Below are 15,825 nucleotides of genomic sequence, written 5' to 3'. Positions count from 1 at the left end.
TTAAATAAATTCGAGGTAATTTAATATTTCGCGAGGGGACATCGAGTCCCTTGGAATAAATACGTACGGACTTTTAATTGTCCAAAATATCTCCGGGATGAGCCCTGGGTTTTTACTTTATAAAAACTGACCGACTCTCGGTCTTATAATTTATACATCATGCTCTACCATAATGTTAAAATATTCTACGATATACTCATCATAAACTAAATCATTATTGATACGCAAAAACTCATGTTTTACTATAATGGCAAACATGACATTTGTACGAAAATATAGTAAAATAATCTTCATAACACAATAGTATATGGAGAAAGTTTCGTAAACTTGCCTGGGTGTTTCGAGGTGGAGGGTGCTCTAGAGTTCAACCGGAAATCTAAAATCAAGAACATTTATCGTTTCGTTAGATTCTAATCATATTTATCGTCATTTGGTATATACGCAATACTTAGTATCTATTTACATGACTTGCTTTAATCTCGTCATTTTAATAGAGTATGAGTACTCGCTAACTTCGTTTTCTTTTCGTAATCCTTTATGTCATTAATCTCTTTTACTTTTGTCACTCGGCTCCACTCGCGATTTTTAAGAATTTCTACTCGCGCGATCTCGGCTCCGATATTTTTATAAAATTGAGAAATCCATATTTTCACTTGAAACTTTTATGGAATTTAATATATTCCATTTATTACTATCTGTAAAAATATTATAATTTTTAAATACTTTAAGTCGATCATTTATACTTCCAAAGTTCGTGATTCGTAGCAGTTTTTATCGCGTAAATCGTTTTCACTAAAACGGACCTAACTTTTGAAATGTAAATCGAAATCAAGTGATTCAAGCGACTAAACGATCCTTAAAGTAAGCCCTATCATTTTCAGGTCTTATGTTTCAAGAAATCACAGTTTATACTTTCTGTATTTCTGCATAAAACTTAAGGTTATGATTCGTTCATTTTATCGACGTTACGCTCGTGATTCGAGTATCATTTTCTCTCTAAAATAATAATCAATAACCAACAATAATAATACCATCATATTAACATTTAATACTCTTAAGAACATCAAGTTCTTGAGGCCACAACATCAACCTTAGCATCTAACTAACTAACTTTCAAGAAATCAATATAACTACCATCAAAACTAGGTTAATAACCAAGACCCATACATTTCTTGAACCTTAAACCTTAAAAAAAGTTTGTTTAAAGATTTATACCTTTATTGGTAGCTTGGTAGGTGTTCTTCTTGATGGATGATTCTTGGTGAGGATTGGGTGTGCTTAAGAATCCTAAATCTTTCCATGAAAAATCAAGAAATGTTACTATTTGGCACTATTCATCATCACTTTCATGGATTTATTTAGCCATCCAAACCTCAATTAAATGCTATAAAAAATTTATCTTACCTTAGTTTGATATGTAGGAAGATTGGAAATTAATTATAGCATTTATCCATGGCTAGACGTTGAAGTTTGAGTTTTGTGTTCTTGGTTTTTTCAAGGGCCGAATGGAAGCTTTTGGTGAGGGGGGAGAGAGTTTTTGCTTTTCTTGCTAGTTTGCTTCTTGAATAAGTGTTGGCTTGCTTGTGTATATAATCCTAGATATGAAAATCTTAGTACATATCTTCTAGCATGGCTAATTTTTAAAGTTAGTTTACTAGCCAAGTACTACAACTACTATTCTTGGTTACTATTTGCCTTAGCTAGGTTACTATGGTCTTTAATTGGTTACTATTTGATTTCCAATCCGCGGTTAAATTATTACTAATTATTTTTCATGGCTTGATACGTTTTATTTATTCACTTACGTATTCACTTGGTCGCTTATTCATTTTCGTAATAAATCTTCATAAGCGATTCTCGGGGTTAATCCTTTCTATAAGTCCTTTATGCTTCGAAACCTTGTACTTGGATTTTAATTTATAGAATTCTAGATTCGTGATTGTAATGTGACTCTCGTATTTCTTGATGGTTTGTAAGATAAGGTATTTCTACAAAGTTCGTTTTCTTCGAAAACTAAAGGCGAGCTCATTTGATACGTATAATCACAATATCGACTTGGAAATTAAATTTTCCATGCATAACATAGTGTGGGATAAAAAGTTTTCCCCGATCGTCAGGGTTAATATTCATCGAATGTTTTATAAAGTCCCAAAAATTTGGGTTATTAGAGAGAGGAATGACATACAAGTCCAATTATATTCCAAAATACATTCATGAATCTGGACATACTGTTGATATGCCTACTAGATGAGTCAAAGTGGTTAAATATTTAGGAAGAGAAGTTCTTACTTTCAATCCTGATGGAAAGCAAATTGAATTTCAGGAACTAGATGATTTAGCACTTGGAGAATTAAATCTACATGACCTCAGAGCTGCTGTTTATCAGAATGATGAATCTACAAAAGAGCTTAAGGATATCAGACAGAGAATGGAAATGTATGTAAATGTTCTTGAAGGTCAAATATTCAAGAAATTCCTTGATGAAGCTACTGGCTGTACTGAAGTTCAAGACTGAAGATAAAGTTTGGAAGCACTGACTATAAGAAAGATTATTAGTTTGAATTTCTGCATTTAGATAGTCTTGACATCATCAATTTAAAACTTATCCATATTTCATAATACACAAGTTGGGGGAGATTGTTAGAAGAAATTGATGATATCAGCTTAAAAACTATCAGAGTTTATTATCAGTATTTAATATCAGAGTTTAGCAGAAGGTGACATCATCACCATTTGTCATCAGCATTTGCTGATTAGTAATTGACATAAGTATTTAGTCACTTCAGCTGAAATTCAGGAGATATCAAAGAAGGAAAGGGTTTGCAGAATTCAAGTTGGTAAAGCACTGTACTTCGTGTAGAAATCAAAATAAGGATATGTTTTATGATTCCTTATTGTAATAAAATAGGATTCTTTATTTGATTGTGTAGATATGCAGTATATAAGCACATATTAGGTTAACACTTTATGTGTCATGTATTGATATATCTTTTGTGTAACCTAGCAGCTCTCAAGGGTATCCGTTCATCATTTGAGAGATTAACTCGCAATCAATTTTTATTAATCTATACAAAACTGTTTATCCTGTTGAGTACTTATATCGATTTATCAGCACAAACTGTATTCACCCCTCTATAGTTGTATTAAGGACCTAACAATATTCTCAAATTATAACAAAAGAGCTATATCAAAAATATACTGGAAAGATATGGCATGAAAGATTGTGCACCAATGGATACACCCGTGCCTAAGGGAGACAAGTTTATTATCAAACTGTGTCACAAGAATGAACTTGGGATAAGGGAAACACAATGGATACCATATGCCTTGGCATTGGGAAGACTAATGTATGCTCAAGTTTATACTCGTCCAGACATAACATTCATTGTTGGAATGTTGGGAAGATCTTTGAGTAATATTGGAATGGAGCAATGGAAACCAGTGAAATGAGTCTTGCGGTATTTGAAGAAAACAAAACACTATATGCTCACATGCAGAAAATTATATCATCTTGAAAATTATTGGATTTTTAGATTCTGGCTTCGAAGGATGCAAAGATGGAAGAACATCTACTTTGGGCTATGTTTATCTACTGGTTGGTGGAACGATTTCATGAAGGTATGTCGAACAGACTCTCATAGCTTCATCCATCATGGTTACGGAATATATAGCATATTTTATGGCATCCAATCAAACATTATGGTTGTGAAACTTTATCACTGGTTTGCGTATCCTTGATGGTGTTGAAGGTGGAGGGTTTCGAGCACATAAACGTAATGGAAACATTAATTAAAAACGTGAAAAACCAGAATTTTCGAAACCCACCACAGGATCCATGCGAAAAACAAATATTTAATTCGTAGATCATATTGTTTACCTTAAGAAGCTTTACAAATTGGTTGAATAATGGAGGTCCAAAGATTGTTCAATCACCACACATCCCGCTCTCGCGTTCTACGCTCTATCGGTATCCACACGAATGCTTGAACTCAAGGGTTGGAAGTGTACTAGCACAAACTCGTTTCTTCTTGCTCTCTCTATCTTCTATCTTGGTGGCTAGGGTTTAGTAAAAGTCTTGTACACCAAAATCAGCCACACAAGAGATATTATATAGAGAGTAGAAAAAGAATTATAACTATTAACTAATTAGGAGTTATTATTAATTCGAAATTTCTATTTGTATAATAATTAAGTGACACTTAATTATTTAATAACTGAATTTCATAATTGATATTAGTAAATTCGAATATCATTACTTATCTAATTAATCAAGTCATACTTAATTAATATTATAAATAATTCGAACTACTTTAATTTAATTTAAATCCAATTTAAATTAAATAATCTTTTAAGCATTCTTTGTGTGTGACCCTATAGGTGATTACTACGTTGGCAACGAATTTTCAATCTAATTTAAAATCGTAAACAATGAGCGGCATCTAGTAATACATCATTGTTACCCAAGTAATAATAATTGAATCGGTGATCGATTAAACCTTTCGGGAATAATGTACACTGTAATATAATCTCTTTAACCAAATATTATAGATTAAACTAAAGGCATGTAATGTGTCATCCTCATCATAGTTTAATCCAAGTTTCCTTGATCAATGAGTAGACTATCATATCAAATCAACATTTGAGCGTGGCCACGCATTTCATAGTCTATCTCACACAAGAGGCCAATAATATCATTCCTAAAATAGGAAGGTTAAATCTCATCTTAATCATTCATATTTCTCATACGATTCATAATATAATCAATGTCCACTTTTATCACTACCCGGTCAAGAATAACTTTAATGAGATCAATGTTTATTAATTCTCGTATAGAAATGTTGTGCATATGTTGTGTACTTGATGATTTCATAAACAAAACACCTAAGTAGATTTTACTTAGTGAAATAATGTAGCAATCGACGGATAAGAATTATAGTCCCGACGGATAACTCATTATAGTCCCGACGGATGATGACTTATTATTCATCGAGTGAGTAGCTTATGTAATAATGAGTCTGTAGCACATTTCTGCATACACCTTTGTATAGATTCTGTAGTAGCATATAAGTCATGTTGACTTTAACTAGATATGCAGAATAGGTTGATTAATTATACATAGATGATGTCTTATAATTCTGCATAAATGAATTGAAGTCAAGTGCCAAAATATCTACCGATGGATGATTAACAAAGCCATCGACGGATGATCAAATGGCTATCAACGGATGTTTTATATAGCAGTCGACGGATGATCAATGAAGCCATCAACGGATGATCCTAAAGTCGATGGATGATCATGTACTCAACGGATAAAGAATTCAAACATCAGTTGACAGTGACAACTTGCCACATGCGTCGGGATGTATGCAAATGGAATGAGGAAGCCTATTAACCGGGTAATAGAGAACAAAGTAACAAAGCATTAGACCCGATAGCTTTTATAATGATTCTATCTTTTGACTTTGTAATCTTGGTAATATATAAACCAAGAAGTAGCAAATAGAAACTAAGATCTGAGATACAAAAAGTGAGAAATATTTGTAAGCAGAATTATTAGCATTTCTCTGTATTCTCAGTAGTTCAAATTTGTAAGCAGCTGTGAGCATTCTTGCACACAGAGTTCTCTCGATATATTATATATCTCTGGTGGAATTGTTAAAATCCACCAGAAAGTTTTTAAAGACTCTTATTTTTAATTACTTATGTTTTGATTCACTTAAGTTTTTATTCTGCATTGTGCTAATCAAAACACTTATATTTGTATTCGAGTTTGAACATTTTTATCTTAAGAAAAAGGTTCAAGAATTCCATTCAACCCCCCTTCTGTAATTCTTGTTGACAAAGAACAAAAAGGAAATTGGATATTGTTGACAAAGAATTGGGAGATCAATTTCCTAAGGAACCCACACCAGCTACAAGTCAAGCATCAAAGCCCTCTGTGGTATTTGAAGATATAAGGGTAATGGATCCCTACAGGAACATTCATGGTGAACCTATTGTGCCCAAGGATGAGCCAATAGAATGGGACAACATACCAATTCCTGACTTCAGTCTACAAATCCTTAGCAAGCCAAAAAGGACAAAGTCAAGGGCAGTCAAGAAAGTGAAACTGTCACCCCTCAAATCCAAATCTGTAGTCAAAGCTCAGCCCAAAGTCAATAAGGGAGACTACTTGCACTTGTGTGACATCAAAGAATTTTCTGATCTAAACCTCTATCTGGATGAACTAGATGAAGTGAGGGGAATTGATGCATACAGAAACCTACCTGAAAGGTTAGTGTTCAAGTACAAAAGAGGAAAGGAGATTCAGTGGCCACTTCACAGAATTCTTCAAGAGAGCCAAGCTGTTTTGATTAAAGTTTATTCATCCTTCAAGAAGAACTTTGGGTTCAATGTCACTGCAAGAAAACTAGTATTGAAGAAGATTGAAGAACTAAGGAGTGTTAGAGCTAAAGATGCACTCCCAAAGTCTCTTATCATCCCATACACAGGGAGAAGAGTGCATCTAAGGCCCTACTGGCTGATGGAGTTCATGGATGACAAAGGTGTGAGAAGATTCTTCAGATTAGAAGACCAATTGAGCATCTCCAGCAATGAGATTCTCTTGGAAATGCAAGAAAAGCTAAATCTCTCAGAATCTGATGAACTGGAATTCCACAGGCAGCTCCAAAATCAGATTGATGAAAATAACAGAAAGCTTGGAAGAAGATCCAGACCTTCAAGGAACTAGATAAATCTACTCAGGCTAGAGTGTTGGATTTTAAACGCAGCGGGGGCATGGCAAAACACTTTTACACATATAAAATCCAAATAAAAGCATACAGATCATGAATAAAAATTAGAGGGATCGAATCTAACCTTTAAAAATAATTCGGAGACAACGATCGGAGATCCTTAGCAGTTGCTCCTCAAGTGTGAAGCACTCCACCGGTATCCACCAAGAAAACGATGTTAAGGAGGAGGAAGGAGGTGGAGAGAATTGGGTTTTCCAAACTTTTTGGGTTTTCGGGTTCGATGTGGGTTAGAATAAAATAGGGTCTATAATAGTGTATTTATAGGCAAAATTTTCAGCTGAAATTTTCCCATAAATATTATTATTATCCCATTTATTATTCTTATTAATAATTAAAATACCTTTTAATTATTAATCCTTTTTCTAAACACTTTAGAAATAATTCTCTCTCTTGATTTAATTTCCAAAAATTAAATCCTTTAATTAATAATATTAAGAACTTTTCTTAATTAATTTATAATCAATTAAATCTCATTTAATCAATTATTAAATTTGCCAATTAATTATTTATTTCATAAATAAATAATTATCAGCCATTATTAATTAATTTCTCCACCATTAAATCATTCTCCTTTTATGGTGTGACCCTGTAGGTTCAATATTAAGCCGGTAGTAGAAATAAATAATAATAAAACTATTTTATCATTATTTATATAAATTCTCTAATTTATTAAATATGATTAATTAATTAATCATATTTATTCTACATCGTGAGGGATACTTCTCAGCATATCGCGACTATCCGGATAATATGAATTCATTGCTTAGAATACCAAGAACCTATTCAGTGAATAGTTACCGTACAATAAACTCCTTCTACCCTACAATGTTCCGATTAAATACAAGGCATGGATCTCATGTCAAGCCTATCTAATTCAATCACTTGCTTACCATTTACTATGCGTAGTTCTATGCAAATTAGAAACTCCTTTCTAATTTCATTCACTCTGGCCAGAGATTCCTGAACTAGCATAAGTGGATCAGCCTTGAACATTCGCTTCCTTCACTGGAAGGGGTAGATCCTTTATTGATCATACACTATCTTCGTGTATAAATTCCTATACCCAGAAGAGCCCTAATAATTGTCCCTAGAGACTAAGAACTAAACCAAAGCATAGTTCAGTGTACACAAGATGACTATGATGACCTCAAGTCTAAGGATACTTGTACAACTATCACTATGTGAACAACTGCTGACACGTGAGTGAACTCCATCAGTTGTTCAGCTGTGCGAGTCATGTTCAGTGAACTTATTCCATAATAAGCACCTACATACTAGCTATAGTGTCACCACACAAATGTCTATGAGAATAGACATCCTTTATAATGAAGGAAGCATAGTATGTACCGATCTTTGCGGATTATTAATTACCAGTTAGTAATCCTATGACCAGGAACTATTTAAGTTTAGAGTTATCATCTTTTTAGGTCTCACTATTATGATCTCATCATAATCCATAAAAAGCTTTACTCTAAACTATGGTATATCTTATTTAAACACTTAAATAGATAAATCCCGTAATAAAAACAAAACAAGTCTTTATTAATATCAATGAAATCAAAACAGATTACATAAAAGTTATTCCTAAATCCTAATACATGATTGGACTTAGGACATATTCCTTTCAATCTCCCACTTGTACTAAAGCCAATCACTCTGGTATCTAATACCCATCTTGTCTTTATGACGATCAAAGTGACTTTCATAAAGTAGCTTTGTGAGTGGGTCTGCTATGTTGTTATGTGTGTCAACTCTATTTCAATACAATACAAGAAATGTTACCGCGCTCCCACTAACCCTTTTGTAGACCCATGGTTCATCTTTGTTTTTGATAAAATCAAACTCTTTGATTGTCTCATCAAAACGAATGTTCCATCTTTCGAGAAGCTTGCATTGAACCACATATGGTTCGCAGCAGCTTACACACTAGGTTTTCATTTCTCTTGGAAAGAAAACCATCTGGCCATTTGCCAGATTTCAAAGTCGTAGTAAGCAGCAATCGCAAGCAAAATCCGAACTGATTTTAACAGGGCTACAGGTAAAAGGTTTCATCAAAGTCAATCCATTGCCTTTGTTTGAATCCTTTTGCCACAAGCCTGGCCTTATAGGTCTCCACCTGGCCATCTGCTATTATCTATCTTTTGTATACCGTATACATAGATTCCATTCTGGATTTCATGGCACTATGCCATTTTTCTGAGTCAACACTACTCATAGCCTCATTATAGGTCACAGGGTCGTCATCATCAATGATTGACAACTCATTGTCATTCTCAATGACAAGGCCATAATACCTCTCAGGTTGGCGAGACACTCTCCCTGATCTATGAATAGGCTGTTCCACAAAAGGTTGTTTAGTCAGAACAGGTATTTCCACTTGATCCGTAGTGGTTTGTGCTTCTTGAACTTCATAAAGTTTAATTTTGCTCCCACTGTTTCCTTCAAGGATAAACTCCTTTTCCAAGAAGGTAGCATGTCTGGAGACAAACACCCGATGATCGGTGTAAAAGTAATACCCTAAAGTCTCTTTAGGATATCCCATAAAACCATATTTTACGGATCGATATTCCATCTTATCTGGGTCAACTTTCTTGACATAAGCTGGACATCCCCAAATCTTAACGTGTTTAAGACTCGGTTTCCTTTCTTTCCATATCTCATACGAAGTTTGAGGAACAGATTTTGGAAGGCACCTTATTCAGTAAATATGCTGAGGTTTCCAATGCATAACCCCATAGGAATACTGGAAGATTTGCATAGCTCATCATGGACCGAACTATGTCTAACAAAGTTCGATATCTCCTTTCAGATACTAATCTGGAGGAGTCCACTGGGAGACTATACCATTTACTTTGAGATAATCCAGAAACTCTCCATTCAAGTATTCACCACCTCGATCTAATCGAAGAATTATAATACTATGTTTGGTTTGTTTCTCCACTTCATACTTATACTCTTTGAACTTTTCAAAGGCTTCAGACTTGTGTTTCATCAAACTTTAGCCTCTTGAATAATTGAGTCACGGCTGTGGCACGACAAACTCAATATTCTAAGTCAAGTCTAACCCAACATTCCGTACAATTGAATCAGTCCCCAAAGGCCCACGGCTGTGGCACGTAACGACCTTTAGATTCTTATTCAATGTACACATCACTATGTAATAGATAAGTATTTCTTATTTCGAAATCAAAGCCCTCGGCTGTGGCACAAAACGACAATGATTCAAAAATAAGAACTACTTTCTACCATGTTGGAAGGCTATGACCAACACAAGCCCGTTGTGTCATTGGCCAATTACTACGTGATATTATTTAATTTTAGAGGGATTATATTACGTTACAATCACAATCATATTATAAAGAAATTCTTCCTTTTAAATTAAATATTTCAAATCAATAATCAATAATCAGATGATTCCCAGATCGGGTGGAGCATTGTCAAGAGGCGTCACTTAATAACCCTTTCTTACAGATAGAAATCTGTTGTTGACAGAATCATCCTTTCTCTCATATCGAAAATTCATATTCAATTACGTGTTTCACAAACACAAGAATCTCATGATTGTATTCATAATATTGTTATTAAGGTTATGAAACAATTTCACTATACTAGGTTGTCTAACAAACGTCTTATGTTCATTTAAGTTCACCTAAATCTATCATCGCATGATAAACTAAGCATATATCATATATATCAACATGAATAAACATCAAGGTAGGCATGTTATATCATCTAGCACATTAGTCTAACCATTATACATCTCTATGTATCACATGAAGCATTTAAAAGCAATTAAAAACAGTCAAAAACAGCTTTAAAACACTTCATGGAAATATAAACAGTTCAAAACTTTTATATAAACTAAAATTGATCACTCCATTAGATCCGTCTCAAAAAAACGAATCCAACGGTATATTGCACGCCTAAAATAGAGTTACGAAACTCCCAGAAAATCAATTTTAAAATCAACAGACGGGCTGTAACGCATTACAGGAACGCGTTACAATCCCTGTAACGCATTCCGGTGATGTGTTACACCCCTTTTAAGCCATTAAAGGGTGTAACGCATTCCTTGAATGCGCCACAGGTGTGTAACGCATTCCCGGAATGCGTTACACCCCTATTTTTTTTTCTTTTTCTGCAGCCGCCGTACAGCTTCTCGAACAGCGTGCCTGTCAGCTTCTTTCTCCGTGCAATCAACTTTAAAAACAGCAGACCACATACAGATGTTGTACAGATATATATACATACTTATAAACAATATATATATATGATTTATTTAATTACGAAATTTAATTACAATAACTTCAAAAATTCATAATAAAAAATCTATACATCATAAAATTATGAAAAAAAATACCCAGACGATCTATAACCCTTGTGGATACCAGATCAACATTCAAAATTAAAGGAATATGTCCTAAGTCCAATTATGTATTAGGATTTAGGAATAACTTTTATGTAATCTGTTTTGATTTCATTGATATTAATAAAGACTTGTTTTGTTTTTATTACGGGATTTATCTATTTAAGTGTTTAAATAAGATATACCATAGTTTAGAGTAAAGCTTTTTATGGATTATGATAAGATCATAATAGTGAGACCTAAAAAGATGATAACTCTAAACTTAAATAGTTCCTGGTCATAGGATTACTAACTGGTAATTAATAATCCGCAAAGATCGGTACATACTATGCTTGCTTCATTATGAAGGATGTCTGTTCTCATAGATATTTGTGTGGTGACACTATAGCTAGTATGTAGGTGCTTATTATGGAATAAGTTCACTGAACATGACTCGCACAGCTGAACAACTGATGGAGTTCACTCACGTGTCAGCAGTTGTTCACATAGTGATAGTTGTACAAGTATCCTTAGACTTGAGGTCATCATAGTCATCTTGTGTACACTGAACTATGCTTTGGTTTAGTTCTTAGTCTCCAGGGACAATTATTAGGGCTCTTCTGGGTATAGGAATTTGTACACGAAGATAGTGTATGATCAATAAAGGATCTACCCCTTCCAGTGAAGGAAGCGAATGTTCAAGGTTGATCCACTTATGCTAGTTCAGGAATCTCTGGCCAGAGTGAATGAAATTGAAAAGGAGTTTCTAATTTGCATAGAACTACGCATAGTAAATGGTAAGCAAGTGATTGAATTAGATAGGCTTGACACGAGATCCATGCCTTGTATTTAATCGGAACATTGTAGGGTAGAAGGAGTTTATTGTACGGTAACTATTCACTGAATAGGTTCTTGGTATTCTAAGCAGTGAATTCATTTTATCCGGATAGTCGCGATATGCTGAGAAGTATCCCTCACGATGTAGAATAAATGTGATTAATTAATTAATCATATTTAATAAATTAGAGAATTTATATAAATAATGATAAAATAGTTTTATTATTATTTATTTCTACTACCGGCTTAATATTGAACCTACAGGGTCACGCCATAAAAGAAGAATGATTTAATGGTGGAGGAATTAATTAATAATTGCTGATAATTATTTATTTATGAAATAAATAATTAATTGGAAAATTTAATAATTGATTAAATGAGATTTAATTGATTATAAATTAATTAAGAAAAGTTCTTAATATTATTAATTAAAGGATTTAATTTTTGGAAATTAAATCAAGAGAGAGAATTATTTCTAAAGTGTTTAGAAAAAGGATTAATAATTAAAAGGTGTTTTAATTATTAATAAGAATAATAAATGGGATAATAATAATATTTATGGGAAAATTTCAGCTGAAAATTTTGCCTATAAATACACTATTATAGACCCTATTTTATTCTAACCCACATCGAACCCGAAAATCCAAAAAGTTTGGAAAACCCAATTCTCTCCACCTCCTTTCTCCTCCTTAACATCGTTTTCTTGGTGGATACCGGTGGAGTGCTTCACACTTGAGGAGCAACTGCTAAGGATCTCTGATCGTTGTCTCCGAATTATTTTTAAAGGTTAGATTCGATCCCTCGAATTTTTATTCATGATCTAGATGAGCTGGTTACTCAACATGGTATCAGAGCTTAGGCTGGTGGGAGAACTAAGGTTCGATTCCCAGCCACCCACAACATTCTCACAATTTAATGTGGACACTAAAGGCAATTAATGCCCCAAAGATGGGCGCCGGTGTTCCACTCTTCGACCCATAAATGGGCTTTCGAGTGAGGGGGAGTGTTAAATATATGATCCTATTGGGGTCTTCATCTAACATAGAGGAGCATCTTGAAAATGACTGTGAGCTAAACTTTGCACATTTTGATTAATTGAAGCACTTTCAGTATTATCTACTTTTCTTTAAAGCTGTATGTTTAGGATGTTTTGTTATCATCAAGTATCTCTTAATTTATGGCTACAATTCTAGTAGACATAATTTGGAGGAGATTGTTGTGCATATGTTGTGTACTTGATGATTTCATAAACAAAACACCTAAGTAGATTTTACTTAGTGAAATAATGTATCACTTGACGGATAAGAATTATAGTCCCGACGGATAACTCATTATAGTCCCGACGGATGATGACTTATTATCCATCGAGTGAGTAGCTTATGTAATAATGAGTTTGTAGCACATTTCTGCATACACCTTTGTATAGATTCTGTAGTAGCATATATGTCATGTTGACTTTAACTAGATATGCAGAATAGGTTGATTAATTGTACATAGATGATGTCTTGTAATTCTGCATAAATGAATTGAAGTCAAGTGCCAAAATAGCTACCAACGGATGATTAACAAAGCCATCGACGGATGATCAAATGGCTATCAACGGATGTTTTATATAGCAGTCGACGGATGAATGAAGCCATCAACGGATGATCCTAAAGTCAACGGATGATCATGTACTCAACGGATAAAGAATTCAAACATCATTTGACAGTGACAACTAGTCACATGCGTCGGGATGTATGCAAATGGAATGAGGAAGCCTATTAACCGGGTAATAGAGAACAAAGTAACAAAGCATTAGACCCGATAGTTTTTATAATGATTCTATCTTTTGACTTTGTAATCTTGGTAATATATAAACCAAGAAGTAGCAAATAGAAACTAAGATATGAGATACAAAAAGTGAGAAACATTTGTAAGCAGAATTATTAGCATTTCTCTGTATTCTCAGTAGTTCAAATTTGTAAGCAGCTGTGAGCATTCTTGCACACAGAGTTCTCTCGATATATTATATATCTCTGGTGGAATTGTTTAAATCCACCAGAAAGTTTTTAAAGACTCTTGTTTTTAATTACTTATGTTTTGATTCACTTAAGTTTTTATTCCGCATTGTGCTAATCAAAACACTTATATTTGTATTCGAGTTTGAACATTTTTATCTTAAGAAAAAGGTTCAAGAATTCCATTCAACCCCCCTTCTGTAATTCTTGCTATATTGATTAAGGGACTAACAAGAAATATAATGACTTAGGTCTAAGGACCATTACATCATTATCACTGCAAGAATTATTTATGACACAACAGACATGTAGAATCTCACATCGGGTCTGTCCAGCACCATGTACATTTACATATTCCTGTGTTTTTTTACTATAGTATCACTATACCTATGATCAATAAGATGTGATCATCAGTCAACAAACACACCAGTCTTAATGCATTATTATTGTTCCTCAATAATACTTGACAGGGACCTTTAGGAATATTGATACTATTCTCATAATCTCATTTCTAAGTCACGTACTTAGAGGTATATAATTTATATCATATTCCAAGGACATTTATTAATTTAACATTTATATCGCAGTAAATTAAGAATTAATAAATAATAAAAAGAATAATCGGTAGAACATAAATATTAATAATCTAAATGTCTTAAACTAAAACATCATACTGTTGTCTCTGGGGCACAAATACTAATAGAAGGACCATTAATATTATGTGATAATGAATCAACAGTGGAGTATCAAACAACAATAGGAGCACTACATAAGTAAAATAAATAGATATAAAGTTTCTAGTTGTTAAAGAAAAGATTCAAAGTGGAAATTTTTTGATAGAACACATTAGGATATAACTCCATGATTGCGGATCCGTTCACTAAGGCGTTAACATCTTAGGTCTTTCACGAGCATACTGCTCATATGGGTGTTACCTTATGTGATACTTTGGTTTAGTGGGAGTTTGTATATTGGTGTTTTATGTAACAAACATTTAGTTGTTTATGTTCTGCAAAATACAATCGATGGAATTTTAGTTAGTTAAATGCCACTATACATTTGTTCAATTTTTTTATTATGGTTTAACGTTGAGTTGAAAAAATTGGAATCAGTCTCATTAGCGATTGACTAAGGACTAGTTGGAAATAAATATTATGTAGATCATATAGTATGTAATTTCTATGTCACTTAACCATGTTTTGATTCATGTCGTTGAATATATTTGTGTGGTGACCACGAAAGGTTTAGTCACGTAAAGTTTGTGACGAATGCCGTCAAAATCTCATGCATATATAGTAGACGGGCCGAATTGTTTTTGTAAAATCTAAGTACAATAAATAGCATAAAGTTGCGCACAAAAGACTTATATAATTGATTCTATATAATTGTTATTATTATTTTAATAATAATAATAATTTATGTGGGCTACATATTTATTTGTATTAATTATATTTAGCTATTTATTTTATTGTATTAAATTATGTGGTCAAATTAAGAACCCAAATAGATTTTAATTTATTATATGCACCTGATAAGTAAATACCCAATACTAGACCCAATTAAATTATAATGAGAGATTTAATTATGTGAGAATATAAAAAATATGAGTTATTTTCTTAAATATATCAAGTACTCTATATAGTTTCTTTTCTACCTATCAGAGAAAACTATTCAAAATTGGTTGAAGAATACAATAATCAGTAACATATTTATGAATCAACTACCGTCACAATCATCGCCTAATGGATTCAGGTACGCTTTCGCTTTCAGTTTAATCTCGATAAGTGAATACGATGATTTCAATTCTTATCTCTATTTGTGAGAATTATATTGTATAAATTTGTTATAT

The sequence above is a fragment of the Apium graveolens genome, chromosome 7 (genome assembly GCF_009905375.1).
Source record: "Apium graveolens cultivar Ventura chromosome 7, ASM990537v1, whole genome shotgun sequence".
NCBI lineage: Eukaryota > Viridiplantae > Streptophyta > Magnoliopsida > Apiales > Apiaceae > Apium > Apium graveolens.
This window is presented reverse-complemented; position numbering follows the sequence as displayed.